At 38.0% G+C, this 13,029-nt stretch overlaps 1 protein-coding gene across 3 annotated transcripts in view; it reads left to right on the top strand.

Annotated features, from left to right (window-relative positions):
• sema6d (semaphorin 6D) overlaps positions 1-13,029 on the top strand; it is a 100,665-nt gene that overhangs the window by 27,861 nt on the left and 59,775 nt on the right. For 2 of the 3 annotated variants that reach the window (XM_015342924.2, XM_069190498.1), the window contains exon 2: positions 4,135-4,223. The exons of the other annotated variant lie outside the window; for it this stretch is intronic. The gene's annotated coding sequence lies outside the window, so the exon portion shown is untranslated. The remainder of the gene's footprint in view (positions 1-4,134; positions 4,224-13,029) is intronic. 3 annotated transcript variants of the gene reach the window in all.

Here is a 13,029-nt window from a genome sequence, read left to right as displayed (position 1 = left end):
CCCCAGCACTGCGAGATAGCAATGCTAACCACTGCAACACCATCTTTTATTGCAAATGGAAGTAACATTAAAACTTAGTGATTACAGAGACACATTGCAATCTTATTTCCTTCTTTCCAGAATCAAACCTATTATTTAATGAGCAGTACTCGGTCTGCATCTTTGAACCCAGTGCACTCATCAGTAGTCTCCGGTGACCAGATCCTGACTAGCTGAAAGAAGCTTAAAAAAAGCTTAAAAAGAACTGCTGCCAATTTGTATGTTTTCAACCTTTCTATTCCTGCTGGCAGAACTAATTAGTTTTTTTTTCCTCAAACGACCCACTAACTACAGTGAAATCCTGGTTGCAATATTTTCCACACTGTTGCAATAACAGCATCCTGACTGACCATACACTGACCACAACTGGCCAAACACAAACTTATCCAGTATCTTGGTTGCTGTGATAGCTATGTTACTGAAAAAAAGATTCAGTGTCAATACAAATGTCTTTTACCAAATTACAAACCTTCCAAAGATGGACCGTCAAGGGGACAGTTTCTTGGTGTGGGTTAAGTCTTAGAGCAAGCAATTGATCCCATTACAAACAAACCCTGTCTTCCTTAAGACTTATTTTTAAAATTCTGATCAATGGCAATAATTACTTTGACAGGTAGTAAGTACAAATTTCATATTTAAAAAAGTACCATTATTGGGTTTATATATTAAAAAAGTAACCCAGTTAAGTGCCACTCAATTTGAAACTCCTGTATTTAACCTTACAGGATCAATACTGCATAATCAATATGAAAAAGAAGTACCATCTGCAGTGCGGTGAAGTCAGCAGTGACTTATGTTCAAGGGGTCATACATAGGTCATCTTTTTAATTGAGCCTGATGCATTGAAAAGCTGTTTGCAGCTAGATTTAGATGACGTAATTCCCACTGGGCTCTGCACAAATGGGGCATTCAGTTAAAATGTCACACAATGAAACCACAAAAAAGGATCACAATAACGACACTGACAACAATGTGTAATAACATTAAATAACATAGACGGCACACACACACAGAGGTCAGCACAACAAACTAAAACACACATCCTAAGCACAGCTGCAGACCTTTATTACATAAGGTTTTAATTTCTTCTTCTGAGTTGGTCATGATGGAATAACTGCATATCCTTAAATGCATTTTTATGCAATTACTGTTGAATTACACATTTGCACTTCAGCTTCAATTGACAAATTCGGAATGTGCTTAAAAATATCTGATAAGGATTCTCACTGGCCCAACAGGCAAGAAGCATTTGTGTGGGTGGTAGGTGGAGCCTGAGTCTGGGCTGTGTCACCGGCCAGTCAGGAATGAGCAGTGACACAGAGACTTGAGTGTTTCTAGGGCTGAGTGGACATGAGCCAGGCTCACAAGGTTCTGCTGGACCCCAATTAACAATTGTCATTAACAAGACTGATCAACATCGCAGTCTACTGTAAAAATCAGGCTAGCAGAATGTTCCAACACATTTTGGAAGCAATTCAAACTGTGCATCTATAACACATGCCACTACCATGTTGCAGATGCTATCTTATGGCATTTGCTCCACTCTCGTTGAGCCTGAAGATGTATGTGTATGTTCACTGGTCTCTAAGACACAAATTCCAGCTCACACTACAAATGTTCAGTGGGGCTGAAGTAAGTAGTAAGTACAGTAGTTCTCTCAAAGGCCTTCAGAAAGCATGTGTCTTTTCACTCTCTCTCTGAGCCCTAGGTGCCCTGTTTTATCCCAGATCATCCCACAAATCATCCCATCATGTCCTGCAAATCTGTTGTTTCAATAGCAGCATGAGGGCACGTATTGTGATGAGCCCACAAGAAGGGCAGTAAGGTCACAGGACTTGACCAATGTAGTGCCGTGCAGTTAACTTTCCATCGATTACTACAAGTGAAGATCTGTAGTGAATAGATACTCCTGTTGAGACCATTGCACTTGGACTTTCCTATCAAAGCGTCATGACCTATGGTCTCCCAGACCATGGTCTGTCCTTGATGGACTGTGTTTTACTGTAACCAGGTTAGAAAATGACAATCCATGGTTAAGAGCTATTGTTCTCTTGATAAATGGGGAGTATTGGTCCTTGGTTGTCCTGTATTTGTTTCTGATTTTCAAAAGTTTTGACATTCAACAAATTTCATGGTTTATTCTTCTTAAAATATAATATGCATAAATATAGTGTTGGTTTTCTTTTGATACTCAGTAGATTAGCTGAAAAATTAAAGAATCTCTTGCTTTTTTTTTTGGAAATGACCTGCATCCCTCTAAAGGCACTTTATTTTTGAAGCACAATATGTACCATCAAAGTGAAATCTCGAAGTGCGGAAAAGTTAGAAGAACAAACATAAAGTCAATCTTGTGGGTGGATATAATCTGTGGAAAAATGTTACACCCACAGGCAATCTATTGTATATAAATCTGGAACAGACTGAGCAAGTTCTATGCAATGCAAAGAAGTGTTTAATAAACATGTGCCATTTAATGTGACATAAAACAGGCCAACCTATAACATCTTCTCCAAGGCAGTCCACTGGAGTCATGGGATAAGGTACAGATGAAGACATTTTAGAAAACATCTAAAACAAATCATGACAATGGGCAAAGCAATGCTACTGTGTTAACAAACTGAAACTGAATAAACATTTATCCTTCAAGTCTGTTGAAGATTGTTCAGGCAGCATAGCCTATTCCAGTCACAGCAAAAGTTATTCAGAATGGGCACCCTCAAAAACATTGCATTTCTGCCTCCAATCCCAAAAGCAGACTTGTGTGTGCTGAAAATTAGATATTAACAACCTCTGCACCCAAGATAATTTCAATGACAACCTAAATTGCCAGATTTTTGATAACCGCTGTTTCGCATCAATCAGAATACTATATTACCCCTTGGACATTCTAGTGATTCGGGTCACAACATGCCTTGTGGTCTTCTACTATGCTTTTAAATAAGGTCTATCCATTTTATTGGGATACATGTGGCAGGCAAAACTGGAATGGTTAAAAGCAGCATGCTTTCATATAAATGGCATACTTACACAGTACATGTTTACTATAATTATTTAAAACTTTAGCACAGCTTTGTCAATGCAAAAGATGTCTTAAAATAGCACATTTTAATAATGTTAATGAGAGCTCTATGTAGATAATAAATTCACTTAAAAGTCATAAACTCACACTGAAGTTACTTATAGTACTTTTTCAAACGATATGTAACAGTATTCAGTATGGCTTAGTTGAAGATTACAATGAAAGAGGCTTTAAAAAATGTCTGTGGGGACGTAATTCATTGTAAAGAAGCCAAGCTTTTATTTTTGGATATATTAGCCTCTTCCTACCAAAATGTCAGTAAATGAAACCAAATGAATTTTAACACTGCTCATGCAAAGATTCTCCTTATTTACTGAAGATGCTCTTTCCAAGAGAAAGATAATAGGGTAAACATTTCGACCAGCTCTCATTAAAAAGTTCTCATTTGACCAGCTGTTTAAATTTTGCCTTTGGGCAAAAAAAAAGCTTCATGTCGTTTTTCCTTATTTAGTATCAGGGGATATGCAAAAGTACACTCCCCCAAAACTGAAGTGGCAAAATGAACTGCATTGGATTTCACTACTTATTATCTTTAAACTTCAAGTGGCCCACTGTGATAGTTACTAAGAGAAGTTTAATTTATATGCATTATAATTTTTGATATGGTTATTTTTTTATCCTTCTTATCTGAAGAACGGCTCTATAACAACATTTTAAAAATGGAAGCATCAAGCGGCTTAGTGTCTTTATAGTTTGGCAGTAAAAAGGTCACTCCGCAAATTGGGTTCATTAATCTTCAAGTGTATTCAAGCTATTCCGAGGCACATTTTATAGAGTAGATTAGTGTGTCATATGGTTCGAGATTAGTTTGGGGTGAAATTCCTTCGTTGATAAGGAAAGTATAGAATGAAGAGACTTTCTTTTAAAAATAAAACTTCCTTTGCATAAAACTAGCAGCTGGGATTGAGGAAAATGTAATACAGGAATGAAGTTTTACTTCTTTAAATAATTGCACAGTTAAAAATCATTAGGCTTTTGATTTTGTGAGTGTCTGACAGACGTTTTCTTAATTGTAGGACTCTTGGACGTATCCCAACAGAGTTGGCATGTTACATCAACTACCAATGCCTGAAACTCACAAAGATTACAGCTGTTGTTTATAGAGGTAAGAAAAAATATTATGAAAGCAAATACTACATACATGTCACACATCCTTTGAGTAATGTGCTAGAAAAGCACAAAGTAAATAGGAATTTTCTCTGGCAGTGTTGAATCTGAATTTCAGCACTGTGCCCCATTTTTTAATAGAGCCCATAAAGTTACTTTTTACATAGCCCCTGGAGCTTCTGCAGCTTTGGGGAGGCATATTACACATGAAACAAACATAAATAAATCAGTGTAAATGTAACTATAATTCATTAAACATAACTAACGATTTTTTAACAATGAAAGACAAAACTGGTAGATGCAAAAATGCATTTAACAAAGCATTTGCAAGGCTACAGATAGATGGCACAAAGTTTCAACACAAAGTCACTGCCCAGACTTGCTCTGTGGAAGACAAGACAACTTGGAATGCATGATATGTTTTTTAATACTTCTTACTACATTTAATGAGAAGAAGGAATTTTATTTGAGAATTTGGATGGACATGGGCTTCATATTGAGGGTATCTACTGTCTCTCTACTCCACTGGTCTCCAAATCTGGTCCTGGACAGCCCTGGTCTAACAGGTTTTGTATGGCACTATTAAAACACTTATTTCTAAAGGATTTCCTGAACCTTCTGTGTGATCAATTAAACAGGAGATTTATTAGCTAATATAGAGATTATTTGTGATTACGATCTGAGTATTCTTCAGCCCTTAAGAATCGGAATTCTCTTAATTGAACAGATTGGGTTAATTGATCGATAACTATCAAACTAACTGGGGCTCTTCAGGGCCAGTGTTGGAAACTCCTGCTCTCTTCTGCTGTCCAGGTGTTGTGATATATAGGCATATTTTAGAGAAAGTTCTTGCAGTGCCAGCATACTGACAAATGTTTATACATAAAGAGTTTTTTTCTCTCAGAAACTATTTTGGTCAGAATGACATCCTGTTTTCAAAGAAGCAGTATTTAACTGTGTGCTTAACAACTTCAGGCAGGCTTGCTTAGAACTCACAGAGTAATCATACCAGAATGCTAAAAGAAAAGGAAAAAATATACATTTCTGTGATGTGGCAAACCCCAATCCTGTTTATGAGAACTGTAATGCATTAACATCAAGCGCAACTGTTCTTCCCTTGAGTTATTTTTTTAAATATAATTGGTTGTATGTAGTATATTGAAATGTAAAATATTAAAAGAAAAATGTTCACTTACCTGATGGGTGGTAGTGAGAAATTGCCATTGCTGTGTCTAAAATAATAAAAACACAAATGTTAAGTTTGCTGCACTGTAAAAAGCCATTTTTTATATGCACATGTAAACTAGAGGCTAACATTGCTGCCTCACAGCACTGGGGTCCAGGGTTCAATTCCCGGGGTGTTATCTGTCTGGAGTGTGGCGTTTACATGTTCTCCACATGTTTGCATGGGTTTCCAACGGGTGCTCCAGTTTCCTCCCACAGTCCAAAGACATGGATGAATGTAAAATAAGAATATTTCCCACAAAAATCTTAAGTATAAGTAAATCACTATAAGTGAGCAATCAAAGTGCTCACAGGAGAATGATGGCAGAAAGTTTCTCTGAGTCTGACTGTCTTAGTACCAAAACACTGATCTAAAGGCCAAAGATGTCATGTATGGATCTGAAAGTGTTAAAGATGGGTAGCCTTTGGGATACTCAACACTCGTGGTGCTTGCTTGTTAAAACGAAGGAGTGGAAATGGACTTCTTGTGTTGAATGAGCATGCCCTCAGAGAAGATTTGTACTAGCAGCACACTTTATCATACTCATGTGCTGTGATTATGTACTAATTCAGTGTGTACAGTAGGAGAAAGAGGTATATATTTTCTTTATTTTATTGTGTTTATGGCAAAATGACTCTAGTTCTTAAACTCTGGGGTTGCTATTATTACTAATAGCAGCAGCAGCCTTCTTAACTTGTTACAAAATAACTGAATCTGAACAGCTGAACTGTTTTGGGTTTCAGGCAGTTTGGTAAGGTGTAGGGCAGTCCAGCACAGAGTACATAAATAGCCAATGTTTTCCAGTGAATGATGGTTGAGTGGAGAGTCTGAGTGAGATGAATTAATTCAGTTAAGTTCTGTTCTACTTTGTTGGTGAAAGCAAACATTTTTTAATTCCAACTAAAGGTAATGTTAAAAGATTTGTTTTCATTTTTGCTGTTTTCCTGATAAAGGAACACTTTTTCATGGGCCACTGCAATCAAAGCTGTAAAGTTTTCAATATTTATTTTGTATCATTTTTGTATGGTTTCTTTCTTCAAGTTCCACCATTATTTTATTCCTGATGCCTGACATCTCCACATAACCATTTGTTTCTTACAGATGATAAAACTTCTGTCTGTTTTACAACTCCATCTCTTTCACTCTGTGTTGCTCTTGTTGAGAGATGTGATAAACATAGTAAAATTTTTCCAAATAAAATGCTGAAGTTCTCATCACACATTTGTAGGTCTTCATTATTATTTAAAAGACAAAATGCCATATTTCTAAACTCCTGTTTTTATTCATTTAATTTTTTTTAGTAAAAGTAACCTTCAACATCAATTTTCAAAGGATCGTGAGATTTCAGCTCTGAAGGAAAATCAGAAGACACTCTGACAAAAATCCAAGCATTAGAATTCTGTTCTGGTATCCAATAAACTAGATAAAACATCAGCAGCTCTCTTTAAGAGATGCTTGGTTATGTAGGAAAAATCACAATGCATTATAATCAGAGATCTGTGAAAAAAATGATAACATGTATGGACAGGTTATATCTTGAAGGTGATTGGTGTCTTTTCTGTGATGTTCTGCCACAAATAATTATGTGCCCCTGTTTTAATAAAAAGTAGAGAAACAGGGTTCTTGGTAGAGGATCTGCTATGTATCCACAATTTTAGGCTTCTGTTCACCTCCTTGACTGCTCCTGTATTCACAGTTTATTAAGCTTTCTCCAGGCCAAAGCAGTCATGAATAAAAACCTGATGAATGGCCACATAAATTAGATCTTGGTTTTCTAATAAAGTTCATCTAAATTTCATTTCGCAATTTTGCTTCGATAAACCATCGCACTCCAGATGGCTGGTGTGTATTTCCCTTCGCTGTTCCCTCATAATGGCACTCATAAAAGATTTACGCTTCATAAAAGCATTGTTAACTCTTTTTACTTTTTTCTTTTCACTAAAAACGGTTCGGATGACTAACAGTGTGTGTCCAATACCCAGATGAAAAAATATATATATTTAAAATAATAATGAAGCTCATCTAATCCTGTTCGTCAGAGAGTCAGAGTTTGTTTGCTGATTACACACCACATTTCTGGCTAGAACTTTTTAAGTCTTCTCAATAGTCACAAATAGTTGTGTAAGGTTAAAGAGCAAGACTTTTAGAACAAAAAATAAATTTGAAGAGATAAACATCAAGAATGGGATTTGCAATTGGAATCATTTCTGTAGTTTTATGCCACACCAGATAAAAACACTTTAAACAAGGTGGAAAGTTTAGTGGTACACTCAAGCTTTAACACAAGTCTCTTTTCAAAGAACTGTTTGTTCATTGCAGCATACTGCATACTTCCACCTAGAAAGTTTCACATATAGCACTTGTAACAGGGATACAACATTCACAGTCATATTCAGTCTGATGACAGGAACAGTAACTAACCCTGGTGGGGAAGTTTAGCATAGACCAGCATACCTTTGAGGACATGCAAACTCCACACAGAAGGTGCGCCAGCCCAGAATTGAATGAAAGACACCAGAGCTGCTCAGCTCAAACACTGACTGTCTTGCTTCCACACCACCCATGCAGGGTGGGTTTTACGAGCAATATAGACACACAACAAGAACAACATGTTATTCTTGGCTAACCCAATCAGAAAAGTCCAGCTGGCTTAATTCCCTTTAATTCCGCCTTAATTCCCATCAAGACCACCAGACAATTATAGCTGTGGAACTCATGAATCTCAAAATCCTCAAAATCTCAGATGACAGGTAAATGATAGGATCATATTAAGTATAATTTCAAAGTTATTTATTTTAAATCTTTTAAAACTACCCAAAAGAGAGTTAAACTGGAAATTGCATCAATTGCATTGTATCAGAACACATAATTCACAGGCAACCTGATGTCAGACTTAAAAAGGCACAGCCTTGACCATGAAACAGCTAACAGTAAGAAAGTATCAGTGTCAAAAGTCCAAAAGACATGAACATACTGCATGTCATCATCAAACATCTTGTACTGTATAGGATACATCTTAACATTTCCCTTAGCTCACTTTAATGAAATTCAAAAGTTTTGCAGCACAGTTTTCTTACACCGTTTATATTATAAGACTTGAATCTTCTACTAAGGAAAATTGCAGAAACAACAATACCAAATCGGGTGATAAATAAGGCCCACATTCTGCAATGTCTTAGTTACAAGACTATACTGTGGTAACTTATAAAATGTTCCATGATTGCACTGTTTTGTCTTTATAACAGAACACCTTTTTTTGGTTTTATAACAGAAGCATCTTTAATAGTTTTTTTTTTACAATAACACAGTTGAAAGCTGAGAAAAAGATTAATGTATGTAAGGCGCTAAGAGGGCTGGGTTCCAACAAGAGTTTTCACATTAAAGCTGGGCTGTAATTGCTAAGCCAGGCCAATTACAAAAATGTGAATTGCCACTGAGCTGGTTTCTAAATAGTGCCCCACCGGCCAACCCCACATTTCATAATGTGTGGGCGGGTAAATAAATTATGAGCAAAAATGAGATGTGTTAGATTAAAAAATATTGCTTGCTGCTAAGCAAAGTATCCAGCTGTGTCTGTGCTGTTGATGTTGATAGCAAAGCAGTGGGAAGAGGGCCTGGGAGAGATGCACAGCTGGAAAATGCCAATTCTACTCTTTCTGGAAAGGAGAAACCCTAAACAAACCTCATAAATAATGTCACAGTATTCTAAACCAGACCAAAAGTTCGGGGATGGAAGGCAAGGTGATAAAGAAAAATCCATAAAAAACACACACTGGGAGTTTTATTTCCTTGGGTTTCCTTGTTGAAGTAGTAATTAGCCTATTTCATTCAACAGCAGTGGTAATACCTGGAACCCTACCGCCACTCAGACTTTATTACTGCCTTTTCATAGTCAGAAACACTTCTCACAGCACACATGGGTCCTGGCTTAATGGATCCTGCTCCTCGTTACAGAAAAATACCATTAACCCTTGATTTCTTTAAGCAAATATGCACTCATGAAAAAATTAAGATATTTAAAGTCAATTTAAAAACACCACTGAAATCCTTCAAGGATATTCATATCAAGAGTGAAATGAAAGATATCCTACCGAGTACAAAGGATAAGAATTTTGGTCTTGTTTTTCAGTCAGCTCACTTTTGCTGCAAAAATCCATAAGAAAAATTTAACAGCGTAAATCTTTAAATTTAAGCACCGCTGTAGCAATACCCTGTGTCATTTAGAAGATTATTGTCAAAAGGATGGAGGGCAAAAACGAGTAAAGCTGACTTCATATTTTAATTCATACTGCTTTTCACATTTATTTCCAAAATGACTTATTTTCTCTTTGACATAAATATTTAACATCAGAAATGGAAAGAAATTTCCAGCTCATCCACCAAGACAAAGAGCAATAAAGGAACAGCAATTTAGGTTATTAAAATTCAGTTACCCCCTGTTATTTTTACAGCTTTTGCAACAACGTTAACATGAGAGAAATCTAGTTCCCTTCATTTCAAACACTAATCACCATCCAAAGGGGACTAGGACTCCCAGGGCCAGAGGAGTCCCAACACCACCAGTAGGCCAGTCAGGAGTGTTTTGCCTTAACTGCATTTTGTCTCATGAAGGAATTCAGCAGCAGTCCATTCCCAACATTTCCTCCTTCTTTTCTTTTATTGATGAATACCCCATTGGAGTTGCCAATAAGAAGGCTGGTGGCTACTCTTATTTTTCTGGGGTTCCAGAAGTAATCTAACGTGCCATTTCATTTAAAAAAGTAGACACCAGTCATTGGGATGGAACAGTGACACTGCCACATGGTGACACTAATGGGAACATTCACATATGTGCCTAAGCATCAGGTCTAGGACACTGTTCTGTTATTCCAACCACCAGTGGCAACCACCAAATGACTCAAGGAGTCACATCCAGGCAGTGGAAACTCAAAACGGTATGTACAGTATCCTAGCTAGGTGCAACAGATGTCAAACAGAGAAGCAGCATGAAATAGGGTCCCAAGATGTGGCTAACCACTCTCTCTGGGGGTGATGACCTGCATTCTCGTAGACTCACTGAAATTGAATCTACCATGCAGTGGAAATGGCACTAATCCAACACCCTATAGTTACAATAGGCTAACAGCTGGTCAGCAATACAAGGTAATGCAGAACTAGCAGCCAGATACTGTACACTTTCAAGGTTGAAGGGAGACTCCCTCATCCAAGAGTGTCTGCAACTATACATTTCATACAACTATATAATTTGCTCCCTGAATGATGCCAATAACTGTTGGAAAAATGGCAACAAACATGTTCTTATTCACTGACCAAGACCAGTAGTTGCCACACCAAGGGATTCAGTGTTATGTCATGTGCCTAGCCTGTAACAAAAGATCTCACCCAAAGTGGTATCTGCCAAGGCAGACCATCCAGAAGCCGCTGCAGGTTTATGAGCAGGATCACCTGCACTTATTTGACCTTTCACCGGAAGGCAGCTAGAAGAAATGTGCACAGACAAGTGGCCTATTATCTCATGATCTGATGATGCTAGAAAAAGTGCTGTGTCAGAGGGACAAATGAATCAAAACCTGCAACTGCACCTTCGATATTTTTGACAAAGTGGGCACCAACACCAAGGCTATAGCTGATGGGTCCACAGATAGGAAGTCAGTAAGGTCCACAGCTTCTGCCCTCTCCATAAACATAAAACATTTTTGATGTAAAGCATCACTGTTACTTGTTACTTGACCTACGTCTTGTCTTAAAATAGCCAGCCAGAAGGGAGTTATCAGTATGAGTTATAGTACTAAACCTCCTTTAGTTGTCCACTTGTTTATCTGGGCAGTCCTGCAGGTGGAAAGCAGCCTGAGGAAGACAAAACAGAGGCCTGTATGTTGCCTATGTGATGTGCAGAGCAAAAGCCTCCCAAGCTCATCTCCATTGTTCTTAATAGCTGCATTTTCCAAGTTTTTTGTGCAATAGCCTAGATTAATCTTAGCAGAAGACATGCCATATAGAGAGGTGCACCAGGGCACAGAATCTATTGAGGGTTGTATGGAGGCCCACAAATACTGGCATGCATGGTGGCATGGTAGTGTACAGAGAGCTCAGAGGCACTGAGTACATGTAGAGCTCTCTAGATGCACGGAACCACTAGGAGATAAAAAGGGTGGTGCACGAAAGCTCAGACGTGCACAGACGCACAGGATGCTATATCACAGGGTGCTAAACTAAACACAGAAGACTAAACTAAACCAGGGCACACAGTACCAGAAGGCTGTCACCGGTGTGCATGGAGACTCTGAGCTCTGGGGGGTGCAAGCTTTGTTGAAAGATTCCAATATTCATCTTTTTATAGTTCCACAAAAATTAAAATCTTGATCTGCTTTCATAACTTTGATTTCCCTATAAGAAGCAGAGTTAAGCATTCAAGCAAAGTAAGTCTACCAAGAACCATAAATAAGTATAAAATCTGTATTCATCTTACAACAGCTGCAAAAAGTGATTTTCGCAGAGTATTGTAATTAGGCCTTTCATGCCTTAGGTTAGAGATCCTCTAACTGAGTGTTTTCACCCAAGCAGACACTCTGGGGTGTGTAACTGGGTGGACTGTATGATTCATTTCACCAGCTGGTCTGTAAGAAGCTTACTCTTCATTGCCACCATCTTTCACAATGACAGAACAAGACTCATTAAGTTTGAAAAATAAACTTTGCAGGTTATTTTCACATAATTAGAATGTGGTACCATGCTGACAAAGTACGCAGTTTTAATACCAGCTCCTAATTATTTTTTAAAAATCATTAAGTTTGGAAAAATCATTTTCTCCTAAGTAAAATCTAAAATTCCCCCCCACATACAAACAGTAATATCCCCTCCAGGTCAGATGGGTATTGTAGAGGTACCATGCAATAAGGATCTGAACTCAGCAGCAGCAGCAGCCTAAGTCTTCACTGCCCCTGTCCCACCAAACACACAAACCAACACCTTAGAGCATCAGAACTCCATCCAAATTAATTCAAGATATCCCACAATGCAATGACGCCAGGGAGGGAATGAGAATGCTCTTGGTGAAATGGCAATATTTTAATCCACGAGGACAACAGTTAATCAGTATCTCGTAACTGTCTTATATTTAACTCAGATGTTTACAGCAGGGGTGCCACAGTGGTGTAGGGATTAGCATTGCTACCTCTCAGAGCCAGAGCCCTGGTTTCAAGTCCAAACCTGGGGTGCTGTCACTGTGGATTTCTCCCTGTGTTTGTGCGGGTTTCCTCCGGTTGCTCTGGTTTTCTGCCACAGTCCAAAGAAATAATGTTAGGTCAATTGTCTTCTTGGAAAACTGGCCCAAGGTGTGTGTCTACATCTATGTGTGCCCTGCCTTATGCCTGTTGTTGGCCAGGATAAGCTCTAGCTCCATTGACCCTGACTTGGAAGAAGTGGTTAGAAAATGTGCAGATGTTTGATATGTAAGAATCACTTTGCTCCACACCATGGAGAATGATAAGTTTATAATAATATATGAGCCTGCAAAATACAGGTGAATATGCTCTCTTGCAGAGTAAACCCATCAGCTAAAAATTGTAAAAGAGCTCAT

Source organism: Lepisosteus oculatus, chromosome 5 (assembly GCF_040954835.1).
Source record: "Lepisosteus oculatus isolate fLepOcu1 chromosome 5, fLepOcu1.hap2, whole genome shotgun sequence".
Lineage (NCBI taxonomy): Eukaryota > Metazoa > Chordata > Actinopteri > Semionotiformes > Lepisosteidae > Lepisosteus > Lepisosteus oculatus.
This window is presented reverse-complemented; position numbering and strand designations above follow the sequence as displayed.